This window comes from Macaca nemestrina, chromosome 6, assembly GCF_043159975.1.
Source record: "Macaca nemestrina isolate mMacNem1 chromosome 6, mMacNem.hap1, whole genome shotgun sequence".
Lineage (NCBI taxonomy): Eukaryota > Metazoa > Chordata > Mammalia > Primates > Cercopithecidae > Macaca > Macaca nemestrina.
Genome location: NC_092130.1, coordinates 17923424 through 17942036, shown reverse-complemented (window position 1 = coordinate 17942036; position 18613 = coordinate 17923424). Strand labels below are relative to the sequence as shown.

Genomic DNA, 18613 nt, shown 5'->3' with positions numbered 1-18613 from the left:
TATGGTGAAGTTGACAAGATCACTTCTTTATTTTTTTTAAATTTGTTAAAATGTTTTTCTTAACAGAAGGTACAGGTCTAAGTACAGTGGAGAAGTAGCAGTAATATTTAACAGCCAAGTTGAAAAACTCTCTAATTTAATTTTAAATGTTTTTGTATAGTTCTAATTTCATGAAAGAAGAAAAAAACTATATGAAAGTAAAGGTGAAAATATATTTCTTAAAAATCAAATTCATTTGAAACCTGAAGTTAAAATATTAAAACTATTGTGGGATCAACATTTTACCAACATTTCATAGAAAAAAATTACATACACTTTTAATCAAAACGTTTGACTTATTAAAAAATGATACTTTTTTACTGTGTTACAAACTGTAGAGAGTATTGAACATCCACATATCTGAAAGTATATCAATGTGATATAAATAAGTAATACAGATAAATATGGTGTTTTTTCCATTTCAAAATTATTACTTCTTGGCTTCAAGAAAGTTTGACGTTGAAGTTGGAATGTAAAAAAGATCAAAGATGGAAGAGTTTTAAAAGTTAATCTGTTGAGCAATGCCAAAACTTCATTACAGGATCCCTTTCAGATATTCATCCATCTTCTGTTTAAATACCCAAGAATGCTGAACTTACTACTGCCTAAGACACTCCATGCTAGTGTTGACAACCCATTTATGAGTAAAGTTCTTTCAATGCTCAGTCACCTGGAAAAATAATAATTTATAATTTGCTGGAAATTCTCTTCTACTGGTTATAACAGCAAAAGCATATATTCAAAGTGGAGACTAAGGTTCCAAAAGTTGTATCTTCAGAGGGCCTTTCAGGTCATGTGACCGCAAGTGTTTGCGACAGTTTTCTTCTTGCAATTTTTAAACAATATAATGTATACCATTTTTAAAGTTATGGACACTGAGATCTACAAGAAACAGAAAAAAAGAACAATAGTGCACAAAAGTATCAATAATAAATAGTTTAGATTGAAATCTATGAGAATTTAAACCATAGTTGAGGACTCCAATTAAGCACCCAAAATAAAGAAGATCCATGATTCGGGTATCTACAATACATAATTTATATATGACATATATAAATATATGATAACTGATTGTAAAATGGAAAAAAATGAAAGATGACAATTTTATTCATGTCATTCATTCACTTATTCCAAAACTATTTACTGAGCATTTATTAGGTGCCAGAACCTGTGTTAGACACCTAAAAGCTCATAAACACAGAGACTTTTGTAAAATCCCTATGGAAGTAAAAACAAAAAATGAGAGAGAGAGAGAGAGACTTTCTATATACAAAATTTTGGTACCAACCTTGTCATAGAGACACCGGTACAAATGTGGCTTTTACTAAGAGGTAATACAGGTGCTTGCTGTGGCATCTCAGATTGAGAACAAGGTTCATTTGTTGGTGCAATAAATTGCTAAGAGCAGTGAAATAGAAAATGACTGTATAGCTGAGTAAAGCCCTAGTTACTGAACCGTGGCACTAGGTTCTACTCAATTGAGCTAATGGGTATAGAATCTAGCACTGGTTCTTGCTAAAACCTACAACTCTTCGTTTAGTTAAACATAGAAAAAATATACCGAGTGAAAAAATGCACCTCAGGGTAATATGCATGTATTAATCTCTGTTAATTTTCGAGGTACAAGATGAGATCAATACTTTATTGGTTGTGCCTTTAACATGAATTTAGTTTGAATGTGATATCATCTGTTACTTTATTGAGAGAAATAGTAATGATGGCTAATGTTTATAATGGCCTCTTTATTTTTCTCAGGCTTAAGATAAAAACTAAACTATATGACACTCTGACAGAAGCTTCAATGCTAACTGTTTCAGAAGAACCAGAACAGACATCTCTTCTCTGAGCCTTCGGTCTTTATACTTTGGAAGAGAGAGATTTAATTTATTTGAAAGAGTGATCTTGCAAAATCTTTCTCCTTCACGAGATTTTTCTAGTAATTTATGCACCAAGGTGGGCTATTTAAAAATTAATTGACTCTGTAGATACCATGTGTTTGGGTCCCTGGAACTATATGACATTCATAGTTGTATACATTTTTCTTAATATATTGCTAGATGATCTGTGTGAAAGTAATGCCCATGGAGCCCACTTTCAGGAAGACATAAATAACTTCGTAAACGTGTTGTGCTTCATAGTACATCTCTTTAATCGCAAATTTCTTAATTTTAGTAAGGCACATAAATATTACTCATCTGCTTCTTTTAAAGTACTACTTGTAGATAATAAAAATAGAAATAGATTTATTTTCATAAGAGTAATTGTCAGGGCACGTATACATAATGTACAAAATTAACGACATTAGGGATCCAGAAAAGGATGTTTTTCAAAATTCTCTTCTTTGAATCTTGAAATTTTGAACCTCAAGAATTCTACACAAATATCCACAAGACTAGTAAATCAATGAAATTTGTAAGTCAATAATTATTGTCCAGTAAATTACTGAAGACCAAAACCTGAAAACATGGTTTAGACCAGGAGTCTGCACTCCCACAAGCTAAATCCAGCTTGCTGTCTGTTTTTTTTTTTTTTAGAAGTTTGTGTTAGAACACAGGCACATTCATTTCTGTACTTGCTGTCTATGACTGCTTTGACAATAGCAGAGGTGTGTAGATGCAACAGAAATATTTAATATTTAAATATTTAATATTAAAGCCTAAAATATTTACTATTTGACCCTTTACAGGAAGCGTGGTCATCTGGGGTCTTGACTGTTTATTATGCTGCAATCCACATTCTTATTAATCAATAAATCTTGTCAATACTACCTCCTAAGTAAATGAACAAATTTATTTTATTTCCTCTTTCCTATTATCTGTGCTACAAACCTAATTTAGTTCCTTATAATATCCATCTGAATTAAAGGCAATATTTTCTCAACTGTTCCCCAGTAGCCTCTCCACAATCAATTCATCCTTAGTCTTCATGATGTGTGAAAACATAGCTCTATCTCCGAAACCCTTTTCTGAGAGGTTGAAAAAGTTACCCAAATTTCTTTTTATCTTGTATAAAGCTCTTCCCAGTGTAGCTGCAAACTTAAATTAGCCTTACTCAGTATCTTGGATGAACTCAGGGTACACTATCATCTATTGTTTTCTCTACCTACCTCCTACTTAATCCACCAAACTCTGACTCATATTTTAAGTTCCTTCTTAAATGTAGCTTGAATGGGTATGACTTTTCTGACTATTTATGGCATAATTGGCAGCATTTGTCACTAAGTTATAGCAGTACTCTAATTGTACATACCTCTTTCTACATTGTATTGTATTTATTTGTATATGATCTTTGTATATCTTCTTTTCTGTGATATTATTATGAACATCTCAGTTAAAGGTAAATACCTTGATTCAATCATCTTCATATCTCCAATGTCTAGCACAAATCCTAGAAGACAATAGTTGTAAAATTAGTTTTCTTAATGGATATGTATAAAAGATAGTAATAGGAATAACCTAAAATTATGAAACTCACTTTTTATGAAGTGACTGATACAGTTAAATCGCTGTTTTATTTGTTAAATGGAATGTAAAATGTTCTTCCCACAAAGACATTAACTATGTGAGATAATACATATGTTAATTTGCTAGATTTAGTCATTCCACAATGTATATATACTTCAAAACATCATGTTGTACACGGTAAATACATACAATTTTATGTGTCAATATAAAAAATAAAATAAAAATCAAGAAAGAAACCACTTAACTAAAAAAAACTGCTTTAATTTACTCTGACTCCTATTTGTTTAATAATATGTCCTAAATGAAAAAGTAATTTATTTTATTATTATGACTAGGTGGTGAATGTCTATTGAGCATTTCCATATTCCTAGATATGTTATCTTTAATAGCTGTCATGTAGATATTTACTCCATCTATATATGTTTATTTATTTACTCAATTAATCATCTACTGAATGAGTTTTATATTCCAGAATCTGTACTACACTTTGAGAATACAATGATAAGCAAAGCAGACAGCCACTTTCCTTATAAAGCCAATAATTTAGTAGACAGACAATAAAATTAAAGAGATAAATGTATATTATGAGTAGGATTTTGTAAGAAATGAACATTTCAATGTAACAGAAGATAGAAATCAGGGATACTAAAGGAGATTGGAAAGTTTTCTGTGAGGAGGTAACATTTAAGGGAGACAGAAAGGGTGAGGTGGAGTCAGCAGCTGTGGCAGTTGTGTTCTAAAAATATTCCAGGCAGAAGAAATAGGTTGCATCTAAGCTTTGTTGTATCATTAAAAAATTTAACTTTTCTTTTTTTGGTACTTTGTTGATATAGCTGTACATATTTTGGGAATACATGTGATATTTTGATACCTCTATACTATAATGAGTATAATATTTGTACCCATTAACCAACTTTTCTTCATCCGCCATATCCCTCAACTTTTCCAGGCTCCAGTAGCCACTATGCTACTCTCTACTTCCATGAAATCGACTTTTTTTTAGTTCCCACACATATGTTTTTCAAGGAATGGGGAGAGAGTTAATGTGGTAACAAGACAGTAGTAGGGAACAGGAGTCAAGATGGAGCAGAGGGCTAAAGATTAGTTGGATTTTTCATAGCCTTGAGAGTAAAAATTAGATTTATTCAAAATTTTAGGAAGCCTTGGCAGACTTTACTTGAAGGCCTAATGTGATGACATTTTTGTACTAAAAAGATTATTCTGGGGATTGCTATGTGGAGATTGGATTGGAAAAGTAGTTAGGAGATTCAAAAACTGTGTATTTTCCTAAAAAAGTAAGAATTGATAGTGCTTTGGTCTAGGCTCTAGGGTGGTAGCAATGAGATAAGAAACTGACAATAGAGAGGAATCATGATTGAAAATTCTAATTCATGATTGCTAAATACAGTATCTGGGACTAACTTATTAAATTAGTGTATCATATGTGATGCTAAGCTCATACATTTGGTCTGAAATTGTTCTGTAAGCTTTTTTATTCTATGGCATGGTGTGTACAGAACAGGACTAAGATAGATGAATATTCAGGAGATACTGGGTGTAATGGCATGGTTGGTTGAATGGAGAATTTTCTCTACTGAAAGTCAATTCTCCAGAACCTATTCATTATAAGTCCATGCAATCATTCATTTGACACTGGGGTTGGCAATTTTTCCTTAAAGTGCCAGACAGTAGGCCCAGCGTGGTGGCTCACACCTGTAATCCCAGCACTTTGGGAGGCCGAGGCGGGCGGATCATGAGGTCAGGAGATCGAGACCATCCTGGCTAACAAAGTGAAACCCCATTTCTACTAAAAATACAAAAAATTAGCCAGGTGAGGTGGCGGGCACCTGTAGTCCCAGCTACTTGAGAGGCTGAGGTGGGAGAATGGAGTGAACCCGAAGGCAGAGGTTGCAGTGAGCCGAGATCATGCCACTGCACTCCAGCCTGGGTGACAGGGAGAGACGCCATCTCAAAAAAAAAAAAAAAAAAAAAAAAGTGCCAGATACTAAATATTTCAGACTTTATGGGCCATCCAGTCTTTGCCACAACTACTGAGCTCCGCAGTTGTAGCAACCAAACAGTCTTAAACAATATGTAGATGAATAGGTGTGACTATGTCTTAATAAAACTTTATTTAAAAACAGGCAGGAACCATGATTTTGTCTTCAAGCTATGGGCCTACATCTGATTTCTCATATGAATAATGTACTTACCATTAACCAGACTTGTTTTAGTTGAGCCTATTATTACATTACACCTCATCTTACTCACATACATCTGGATCAGAGTTAGTATTTAAAGACCTTTCTATAGGATAAAACTGAAACAAATGAATAATTTTAAGAAACAAAATAACATAGATGCTAAAATTTATCATGATTTTATCAGTGGATCTAAAAATGATAAATACTTGTTTTCCTATCTCAGCCTATTCGCCCTTGAAGACCCAAATATTTATTTTTGTGGGAATTCTCAGCAGTTCTTCTACTTACCCTCTGAAGATTCATTTTACCTATTCTCTATGACTTTCTAGAATGTAGTTCGTAAATACATTATAGGACTCGTTGTATTTTATTACAAGTGTTTATTTATGGAACTGCCGTGTTCATCATGCTTCGAGTTTCTTGTGGGTGAGCACTATTTCTTATTTATTGGTCATTTAGTTTTCATTTTAAAACAATGCTTATTAGATATCAACTATATATAGGTACCATTCTAAGTACTGAGGAAATAATAAAGCATAACATAATATTTTGTATTATAATAATGATACAAAAAAACAGCATAGTCTTTCTCACAGTAAAGCAGATATTACACAAAGGAATTGACATTTTGTATTACAGTTTGAAAGATCTATTAAGAAAATTAAAGAGATGACATAAAGAATATCCAAGATCTGGGACAAAGCATTTCACTCTTTCCTCTGAAAAAAAAAAAGTATTACAATCAGCATCTGCAAAGGTTCTGATTAAACTGATTTTGACAAGCTATAGAAACAGAAGGAAGGGCATTATGGCTACAGAGTTGATGAGGAGTTGAGGAAATGGGCAGGAGATGATAGTAGAAAGCCTTGCAGACAAACCTGTGGCAAATGGTATTTTCCAAAAACCACTACAGTAACTCGCCTGCCTCACAGGCTCCTCCAAAACCCTGCCACTTCTCCCATCAATGAATGGCACCAAATCCCCTTTGCTGGAGCCTAGATGGGTCTTTGTGACTGCCTTGAGCAATAGAGTAAGGTAGAAGTGACATTCTGTACATTTTAAAACAAAGTGATATATTTTCTAGTAGGTTCTCTTTCAGGATGCTCACCCTTGTTCCTCACCCATCCTAAGAAGAGGAAGCCGCCTTAAGAGTCCCACGTTGAGAGGAACTGAAGCTCCTGGGCTCCCACATATAACTGACCAGCATGCAATTGCTGTTTTGGGGAGGGCGGACAACTGGAATGTATAAGTTAACCTCATTTTATAATCTGTGTCTGGGACAAATAAAGTCCTTATTAAATCATATTGATATTGATGGAATCACGGAAGGAAATGCAAGCAAGCCATAATTACAGAAATTACTTTCTCTGGGTAAATGAGGTCATAAAACCCTAGTGACACTAATCTTAGCCATAATTTTTGAATGTACTTATGTTCCCACATTTATCACTTCATTTATTATTTGTAATAGGCCTTATTTTTTAGAGAAGGTTTAGCAAAATTGAGCAGAAGGTACAGATTTCCGTGTAACTCATGTCCCCACACATCCATAGCCTCTCTCATCATGAACATTATTTTCTTTATTTTGCATTTTGAAACATCAATTCATATTTGATCCATTGTTTCTTATATTTAAAAGTTGCCTTCAACTATTGAATGTTTACACATTTCAAGTACATTTTTATTGAAGTATGACATACATAATAAAACATGGACCATAATAAAAGTGCATAGCTTGATGAATTTTCACAAAGAGAACACATCTGTGAAGCAAGTATCTAGATTGAAAAATTAAATATTACCACAGCCCAGCTGTCCCCTCCATGCCACTCGTAATCACAATGCCTACCCCAAAAATAATAGCTTATCTGACTTCTAACATCATAGGTTAAGTTTGCTTGATTTGAAATGTTGAGTTAATGGAATCATACACAACAAACTCTGATATGATTTTCATCATACTATGTATATACATACTATGATGATACATCATAGTATGATGTAAATGTAGTGTATAGATACATTTCATTAATTCTCATTATTATGCAGTATTTTCTGTATGTATTTATCACAATTTACATACATAATGTTCTCAATGGATATTAGGGCTGTTTCCAACACCATGAAAAATTATTGCTGCTGGGAACTTACCTAGGAGTAGAACTGTGGTGTCTTAAACTGCATATACGCTGCATTTAAGAAAATATTTTCAGAGCTGTTGTATTAATTTTACTAATTTACACTCCCACCATCAGTGACTGAGAATTCCCATTGTTCCACATTCTCACCAATGCTTCGTGTTGCTAGTCTTTTTTATTTTAGCAATTCTGGTGAATATGTGGCAGTATCTCCTTGTGGTTTTATTTTTGTTTCCTGATGACTAATGCTTTTGAGTACATTTTCATATGTTTACTGTCTATTTGGATAGCCTCTTTTAGGAAATGTCTGTCAAGTCTGTCCAGATGTTCTGTTAGATTGTTTACCTCCTTGTTGTTGATTATAGAAAAAAAAAATATATATATATATATATATACATTCATTCCAGGTATGTCCTTCCTTGCGCACAAGTATTGCAAATATTTTCTCCCATTGTGTGTCATAATTTTTCACTCTCTTAATTATGTCTCTCAATTAGCAGATTTTTTATTTAATATAATTAAATTACATTTTTTGTGTTATAATTAGTGACTTTTGGCATACTACTTAAGAAATATTTGTCTACCTCCAAGTAATAAAAATATTCTGCTGTGTTTCCTTTGAGAAACATTTTAAAATTTGATTCAGAATCCATCTACAATTGATTTTTTGTATCAATACCTATTTTTCCCATATGTGTATCAAATTTAATCCATACCCTTATATGAATGAAAGCACATTTTATGTTTTCTTTTGTGATTGATATTTTCCACTTAATCTATTTCTAATCAGATTAAATCATGTTGCTTTATCTAGTAATAGTGTATTTTTTCTCACAGCTGTATAATATCACAGTGTATCTATACCCTATAATTCATTTATGCATTTTGCTTAGTAAGATATCTAGATCACTTTTAGCTATCCAGTTATTAAAAACATTACTGTTGTGATCACTCTATTCTGTTGGTGAACATATGTGTGTATCTCACTGAGTATATACCTATGAGTCAAGTTTGTGGGTTAGATGTTATGCACATGTTTAGATTTAGTAGTACTGAAGAAGCATTTCTCAAATAGTTTACAATTTTGTGACCCAAACGGCAGTATATGAATACCTGTGTTTTCTAATTCATCAAATCAGTTGGTATTTGTTCTTTCTTTTACATTTTTGTTCTTCTAGTTCTATGTTGTGATATTTCTTGTCATTTTAATTTGTATTTCTCTGATCAGAAAACTAGAATAGTTGAATAATTTCCTGTATATTCACTGGTCATTTGAATATCCTCTTTTGTGAAATGCCTATTCAAAATAATTCAGAAAAATTGAAGATTACTTTGAAATATTATCTCCAAAATAATTGAAGGGAGATAATTCTATGAGATTCTTTCACTTTTTCATATTGATTTTTATGTTTCTTTTTATTTTTAATATTTTAAAAATGTTCTCTGTATGCAAGTCCTTTGTGTAATGCATGGGTTGTAACCATATTCTCTCAGACAACAGTTTGACCTTTTTCCTCGCTAATGGTATTTCTTTTTTTCTTATTGTAAATTTTATTTTACAGTTGTTTTGTATGGGTGCATAGTAAGTGTTCATATTTATGGGGTACATGAGATATTTTGGTACAGGCCTGTGCAATAATAACTAACATCAGGGTAAATGGGGGTATCAGTCTCCACAGGTATTTATCCTTTCTTTGTATTACAAATAATCCAAGTAAACTCTTTTAGTTATTTTTAAATGTACAATAAATTACCATTGACTGTAGTCAGCCTGTTGTGTTATTGAATACTAGATCTTATTCATTCTATCTAACTATATTTTTGTACCCATTAGCCATCTCTACTCCCCCCAACCCCACTAACCTTTCCAGCCTCTGGTAACCATTGTTACACTCTCTATCTCGATGAGTTCAACTGTTTTAATTTTCAGCTTCCACAAATAAGTGAGAACATGAAAAATTTGTCTTTCTGTGCCTGGCTTATTTCATTTAACATAATTACCTCCAGTTTCATCCATGTCGTAAATGACAGAATCTCATTATTTTATGGCTGAATAGTACTCAATTGTGTATATATACCACATGTTCTTTATCCATATGTCTATTAATGGACACTTGGGTTGTTTTCAAATCTTGGCTATTGTTAATGATGTTTCTTAATAAAATGTATAAAGACAATCTGGTCTAATTTTTTCATTTAAAAAATTTTTGAGATGACACCTTTGTCTGAAGAAAAAATCTTTGCTAATCTCCAAATTATGATTTTTTCTCTTTCCTTTTAAATATCCCACATATTAATAATGAATAAAAATCCTATCTTACACTCTGTAAGAGTGATAATCAGACTGAATCATGATAGGTTATAGCAACAGAGTTTTGGCATGAATAATTATGAAAACATATCAAATGTGTGTGTTTCTCTGTGCCAATCCAACTGTGTTCTTTTTACTAACGAAAATACCTTGAAAGTACCTATTCCTACAAAGTTCCAAGAGTAGGATACCTCTTATTTCATGGTTAGCATTTGATTAACGTTCTGATGATCTAAAAGTTCAAAGGAGTTGGAATGAACCAGTTCTATCATTGTCATTTTTATTTCTGAGATTTATATTACCAAATATGGACTATAGATCTCAAACTGATGTCTGTGTAGTCAAGGGAATTAGGAAATGAAAGTTAAACTTTATTCATTAAGGTATATGAATTGTCTAATTCCTTCAAAGTGTTTCATTCTCACTGATTAAGAACCCCCCTTTGAAATGGTAGACTGTATTCAAGTGTAAGTTTGATAGAATTTTTTTAAAGGCTCTTTTTCTTAATGATATGCACTGACAGATTCACATACAACAGATGCTTGGTCACTCACTCAAATTTCTGATCATTTTCCAACACTTCAGACGGAGTGATTTTGACTGCCATTTGTTCCAGACCAAAGACTTTCAGGCCAGAAGCAAATGTCTTTTAAATTCCATGTGATTAATGTCCCTCAACAGTGTATTTGTCACTTCCAGAAACTCCACATGTTGTTCTCCAAGGCAAACCTACCCTGAAATGATCTGGAGAAGAAATGAGGCATGTTGAATAAGCACTATTAGATTTTAATGTGACTGAAACTCAATAATCCTCACTGCTGGAAATTAAACATTAAGATCCTGAAGCAGAGACAGGAACTAAAATCTTACCTCATTTTTTTCTTATGTCTAGGTTCACTAAGAAAGGTGATGACACTAATGTGTCGATCTTATCAATGAATAATAAATAATGTGTTAGGTCATGTAGATGTCACATAGTCGAATGAACCCTGTTTCATCAAGTTTGCATACAATTACTAAGAGAAATAAGATCAAATGTCTACTTTGGCAATGTTCTGAGAAAGGCAATCTACCATTTTTTGTTTTTGTTCCCCCACCCCCTTAGCATTTCAAGCTCTCAATTCTATCCTCAGCAAAATGAATTTTAAGCTTAAAAACTCTTCTTACCTTAGAATTATGCTTTTTATTGTGTGATTTGGACCTTGACGTGAAAATGGAAGCTATTCATTCACCTTTAAACACCATAAAACTCATTTTTATAAAATTCACTTTTAACTCATGATATTAAACACAATTTATTTAGTGCCATGGAAAATGCAGGAAATAAGAATCAATCCCTTGGAACTCTTAAAACTCTTTTCCTTTTTAAGCTCATCTATTAAATATCTCTTCTGTGAAAAGATAACAGAAAACAGTGTTCTATTGATATTATCAGATACTCAGGTTTTGGAAGGAACAGAGAAAATCCCCTAGACAAGCACCATCCTACAGCAACATAATGCCAACCACAAATGTATGCAACATATGTCATTTAACAATTTTTAGTAGACACATTAAATAAAGTAAACCAACATAGGTAAATTAATTTTAGTAATATCTTTTATCTAGTCCAGTAATCATCATATTATCTTTTCAATATGTACTCAATGTCATTTATTAATAAGATATTTGCATTTTTGATGTGAAATCTTTGAAATCCAGTGTGTGTTTTAAGCTTTCAGTATATGTCAATTTGGATTCATCAGATTTCGAGTGTCCAGTGCCCACATGTGGCTGGTGGCTACCAAATTGAGCAGTACAGCTCTAGCACATTTGAATTTACTTCTCAAGATAGAAACACTTGGAATAAAATCTTATCTTTTATATCTGTCTTTACTGTTTACTTTTCTAATGGCTCTTTTTGCTTTTCATCTATTTTTATTTTTTATAGAGATGAGGTCTTGATATGTTGCCCAGTCTGGTCTCAAACTCCTGGGCTCAAGCAATCCTCCTGCCTCAGCCTCCTCAAGTGCCAAGATTACAGGTGTGAGCCACCACGGCCAGCCCCATTACTTTTCTAGTCACTGGATTATAATCCCAATCAATCCTCGTTTTATTTTCCTTCAAGCTAGTAAAAGAAATTACTAGAATTATAACTTTTTTTTTTTTTTTTGAGATGGAGTCTCGCTCTGTTACCCAGGCTGGAGTGCAGTGGCCGGATCTCAGCTCACTGCAAGCTCCGCCTCCCGGGTTTACGCCATTCTCCTGCCTAAGCCTCCCGAGTAGCTGGGACTGCAGGCGCCTGCCACCTCACCGGGCTAGTTTTTTTGTATTTTTTAGTAGAGACGGGGTTTCACCGTGTTAGCCAGGATGGTCTCGATCTCCTGACCTCGTTAGCCAGGATGGTCTCGATCTCCTGACCTCGTGATCCGAGACGGGTGGATCACAAGAATTATAACATTTTGATAGCAAGGTATGAATTCCAGAAAATACATTGAATTATTGATGATTATTGATATAATTTCCATTTAAAGCTTTCTTTTAATAGAATTTGTTGCCTTTAATTGTTTTGTCTGGGATGAAAGTTATGTCTGCCATTTGCACGTTAGGTGAACATAGGCAACTTATTTTGAATCTCTAAGTTGTAGCTTCCTCATTCCTAAAATGAAGAAATAATATATTATATATATATATTTATATATATATAAATTTATATATATATATATATATATATTTTTTTTTTGAGACGGAGTCTCACTCTGTCACCCAGGCTAGAGTGCACCACGTCTGGCCAGAAATAACATTTTTTTCATAAGATTGTTCAGAGAATTTCATGAGGTCATGCTTATATACTTAGTATAGGGCCTGGCACATTATAAGAGCTTACTATACACAAATAAACATTCTTGTTTAATAGGCATTTTTCATCAACTAGAAAACATAAGCGTTTTCTTTGACTTTTTCATTTACCTTGAGATGCAGAAAAGATATTATAAAGTTATTTAATTTGCATATCTGTTAAACAGAAACCATTTTATTCAAAGTATCCCTGTGCTCAAATTGCAAGTCCTCACTGGCCTTCTTTAACATCATTTTACTCTCATTCAAACTACTCAAATTTTTTCAACACTGATTTTTTTTCCTGATTTATACAAGCAATTTAACTACGTAAGATTTAAGGTAGCTTTTGACCCATCAACAGCTGATTACAAGAATACCTCAGTTTATTGTACCTCACTTTATAGTGCTTCACAGATACTGTGTTTTGTTTTGTTTTGTTTTGTTTTTTTCCCAGTTCAACGTTTGTGGCGACCCTGCATTGAGAAAGTCTGTCCTTACAATTTTCCCAACAGCTTGTGCTGACTTTGTGTCTCTGCTTCGTATTTTGGTAATTCTTGCAATATTTGCAATATTTCATACTTTTACATTATTGTTATATCTGTTGTGATAATCTGTGCTCAGTGATCTTTGATATTACTATTGTAATTGAGGGTACAACTGACCATGCCCATTTAAAAAGGCAAACATTTCTCTCTCTCTCTCTCTCTTTTTTTAGAAATTCTGTTTAACTATGTTGCCCAGGCTGGAATATAGTGGCTACTCACTGGCATGATCACAGAGCACTACAGCCTCTAACTCCTGGGCTCAAGCCATCCTCCTGCCTCAGCCACCAGAATAGCTGAGATTACTGGAATGAGCAGCCATGCTTGGCCAGAAGACAAACTTAATCAATACTTATTGTATGTGTTCTGACTCCTCCACTGAGGCTGTTCTCCCATCTCTATCCCTTTCTTAGGGTGTCCCTGTTCCCTGAGACATAACAATATTGAAAATAGGCCAATTAGTAACCATACAATGGCCTTTAAGTGTTCAAGTAAAAGAAAGAGTTGTAAGTCCCGTTCTTTAAATCAAAAGCTAGAAAATGATTAAGCTTAGTGAGGAAGGCATGTGGAAAACTGAAACAGGCTGAAAGCTGGACCTTGTCAGCCCAACAGTTAGCCAAATTGTGAGTGCGATGAAAAATTGTTGAAGAAAATTAAAGATGCTACTCCAATGAACATACAAATGATAAGAAAGTGAAATGGCCTTATATCTGATATCGAGAAAGTTTGAGTGGACTGAATAGAAGATTAAACCAGACACATTTCTTTAAAAACTACAGCCTAATCTAGAGCAAGACCCTAACTCTATTCAATTTTATGAAGGCTGAGAGAGGCAAGAAAAGTGGAGAAGAATAATTTGAAGCTAGCAGAGGCTTGTTAAAGAGGTTTAAGGAAAGGTGCCATCTCCATAACATAAAAGTGCAAGATGAAGCAACAAATACTGATGTAGAAGCTACAGCAAATTACCTAGAAGATTTTGCTGAAATCATTGATGAAGGTGACTCCACTAAACAACAGACTCAAAATGGTGGCAAAATTGCCTTCTATTAGAAGAAGATACCATCTAGGACTTTCATAGCTAAAGAGGAGAGGTCAATTCCTGGCTTCAAAGCTCCTAAGGACAGGCTAACTCTCTTATTAGAAGTTAATATGGCTGGTGACTTTAAATCGAAGTCAATATACTACTCATATAACACTCTGAAAATATTAGGGCCCTTAAGAATTATGCTGAATTTACTCTGACTGTGCTTTATAAATAGCACAACAAAGCCTGAATAATAGCACATGTGTTTACAGCAGGGACTACCATATATTTTGTGCTCACTGCTGAGGCCTACTGCTCAGAACAAATGATTTGTTTCAAAATATTACTGGTGATTAATAATGCAAAGGGTCACCAAAGAGATCTGACGGAGATGTAAAAGAAGATTTATGGTGGTTTTTTTGTGGGGGAGGGGCTCCTAGAACATCATCCAATCTGCAGCCCATGGATCAAAGAGTAATTTTGGCTTTTGAGTCTTATGATTTAAGAAACACATTCTGTAATGGATCTGGGTAAAATAAATTGAAAACCTTCTGGAAAAGATTTGTCACATTCTAGATGTTGTTAAGAACATTCATGACTCAGGGGAGGAGGTCAAAATATCAACATTAACAGAAGTTTGGAAGAAGTTGATACCAACCCTCATGAATGACTTTGAGGAGTTTAAGACTTTAGTAGGGGAAAGTCACTGCAGATGTGGTGGAAATAGAAGGAGAACTAAAATTAGAAGTGTGGCTTGAAGATGTGATGGAATTGCAATCTCGTGATAAAACTTTAACAGATAAGGAGGTGTTTCTCATGGATGAACAAAGAAAGTGGTTTCTTGAGATGGAATCATCTACTCCTGGTGAAGATGCTGTCAATATTGTAGAAATGATAACAAAGGAATTAGAATATGCCATAACCTTAGTTAATAAAGCAGCGACAGGGTTTGAGAGAATTGACTCCAATTTTGAAAGAAGTTATACTGTGAGTAAAATGCTACCAAACAGCATTGCATACTACAGAGAAATCTTTCATGAAAGGAGGAGTCAAGAGATGTGGCAAGCCTCATTGTTGTCATATTTTAAGAAATTGCCACAGCCACCCCAGCCTTCAACAGCTACTACCCTGATCAGTGAACACTCATGGAGGCAAGACCATCCACCAACAAAACAATTACAACTCCCTGAAGGCTCAGAGGATCATTAGTAATCTTCAAAAACAAAGATCTTTTAAATTAAGGTATATACTTTTACAATATAGATATAATGCTATTGCACACTTAATAGACTGCAGTATAGTGTAAGCATTTCTTCTACATGCACTGGAAAGCCAAAGAGTTCATGGGACTTGCTTATTCCAATATTCAGTTTACTCTGTTGATCTGGAACTGAGTCCATATCTTTGAGATATACCTATATAATGTTAAGTACAATTTTGCTCTTGTGGTTTTCACTAAAAGAGGAATAACTTTATTTAAAATATGTGTAAGTTCCCAATTAATCAAAGTATCAATTAATTGGAATATTTTCCCAATTATGTTAGAGAGATGAGAGAGTGCAATTCCATCTATTTCATTTATATCTCATAAGGATGATTTCTGCAACTTTTTCTAATTTTGTTTTATCACTATTCCACCCACTTACTAGATATATTCTCCATACAACACCCAGTCACCTTTTCAAAAACATAAATTAGATAGAATCATTTATAGATCAGAAACCTTACGTTATATTCAAAATGCAACCAAACTCCCTAAACGGCACCACTGAGCAGATTCTGTTCTATTGTATATCCACACTGGCCTTTCTTTCTTTTGAAATCTTAATCCTTAGTTGATCACCTCTGCCTAGAATATTTTGCTCCCTCTTAATGTTCAGCACTTATATTAAATGTCACCTCTTCAGAGTACTTTTCTCTGAACAAATTACCTAAAGAACAACCCAATTAAAACCTTAGTTATCCTCTCTCTCATCCCATCATTCTCTATCATATTATTGTCTTCTACCTGACTGCTCTCACAATCTGAGATGATCATATTTGTGTATTTCTTGGTCTAGTTAAGGTCCTCTCCTTCACCAACAAAATATGAATCCTTGCGGGGAAGGAGCACATCTATTCTATTCCCTAGTGACTCCCCATACTTAGGAAGGTGCCAGGCACACAATACTTGTTCAATAATTTTTTTTGGAAAAATTAACAAATTTCATACAAGAGAAAATATTTGGCCTTTCTTTATATCTTTTTGAGTCCCTTTACTCTAATTATGTAGGCTTAACCTGAAAAGTGTATCACAATGGATCTGCATAATGGAGGAAAGTTTCAGGTAAATATAATCATCCATACAATTTATTTTTCCTTAAACCTAGCAAATATCCACCTAAAAATATAAGGCAGCTTTATTTTTCTTTGCCCTTTTTTGTGCATAAATGTTTTTTAGGCATTTGTGGGGAGGTTCAAAGACTTCTGCTAAAATAGAATTTAGATATCCCACAGCTGACTTTCAAAATTAAATTGTAACTCATTAACATTGTATTGTTTTTGCTAATTACCAATTGCTACTTCTTTATGAAATCTAACAGTAAATTTAAGGCATAACATCAAATTTACATATACAAACACATTTTTGGCATACGAAAGAAGGTAGAGAGAAAAGAGTACTGATAAGTGAAAAATGTTTTCCTTAGAAAAATGAGAGAATTATAAACTTACATGCTACTGTGGGAGAATTACAAGGCTCAAAATATTTACCAAATACAATGCTAAACTGTTCAGTCTTTAGAATATCTGTCCTCAAAAGCAAAATCACTCTTAGTCATTGACAGCCCTATAAATCGGACTTAGAAATAAAAAGATGCTACATTAGTTTACTGTGTCGTAACAGACAATATAGTAAAAACCTCTCCTGGGGCAAGAGGGTCTCTCTTTGTCCTTTTTGATTTTCCTAAATTATATTTGATAAGACATTCATGCAGTGCTAACCACAGTGCCAAGGAAAAGATTAGCAAAAGATTTATATACAAAGCTTTTCTTCTTCCCTTTCTGTATGTAAATTGAAGGAAAGAACTAATCATTCAAGCATCCATTTCAATCATATGAAAAGAAGAATAGGTTAGGAGGATAAACAATGATTAATGAGAATGCCATCAGGCAAGAAAGTAAAGGTTTCATTATAATATGAAATTGCTGGAAACTTGCAAAATAAAAGTGCATCTCTAAAGAAAAAGATATCTTGTCAATGCACATGAACTTGCTATAGATTTACCTTAAAAGTAGATCCCACAGTATGTTTCTTGAAAGCTATGCATACAGATCGTAGATATTCATGAAATATTTATTAAAATCAGATTTTAGAAAACTCACACATTAAAAATTATTTTTCCTTTTTTACTTGGGTGAGTTAAAGTGATTATCCTTTAATCTTCCAATCCAGGGTTCAGGCATCCTGAAGACTTAACTGTAGGTTCTGTTTGCAATTACGGAGCAAAGGACAATGCACTTGGTCTTTGTTTTACTGAAGTTCTTAGGGCTCCTACTATGGGGGTATTTATTGATTCATACCCTTCCATTATTTCAAACACAAAACACCTTTGGAAGGCATTAACAATTAATCTAAATTTTTGCAAGACTCTTCAGAGGCATTTTGAACTGTAGCAATGCAGTACAGTGGCTTAGCACATGGGATTCACAGTCACATGAACTGAAACTGGAATCACAGCTCTGCTGCAAACAGCTGTATTATTTTGTTTAGGATCATTAAGTTGTCAGTTGTTTCAATAAAAAATGGGGTTAATACCAGAACCTAATCTGAAGTTTGTTGAAAGCATTCAAAATGTCATGTATTTGAAGTAGTGAGGACAACATCTGGCATAAAGAAAGAATTCCATAAAAGGTAGCTTTTCCAAAGGAAAAAATGAATCATTGAAGTATAGCAAAAATGGAGAGATGTACAAAAATATACATGTAAGCTTGATGAATTCTCACAGAAGACATTCATTAATAATTGTGTCCTTGCTGCTATTGCCATATCTGTTCTTATAATTTATAGGAATGGCTTGTAGATTATACGCT

At 33.5% G+C, this 18613-nt stretch overlaps 1 long non-coding RNA gene across 1 annotated transcript in view; it reads right to left on the bottom strand.

Moving 5' to 3' along the window:
• Nucleotides 1-316: 316 nt before the first annotated feature.
• Nucleotides 317-18613, bottom strand: part of LOC105480806 (uncharacterized) — a 113401-nt gene continuing 95104 nt past the window's right edge. Inside the window, exons 4-5 of the long non-coding RNA XR_011624487.1 lie at nucleotides 3289-3426; nucleotides 317-921 (exon numbers count right to left, since the gene is read on the bottom strand). This is a non-coding gene — a long non-coding RNA (uncharacterized lncRNA). The remainder of the gene's footprint in view (nucleotides 922-3288; nucleotides 3427-18613) is intronic.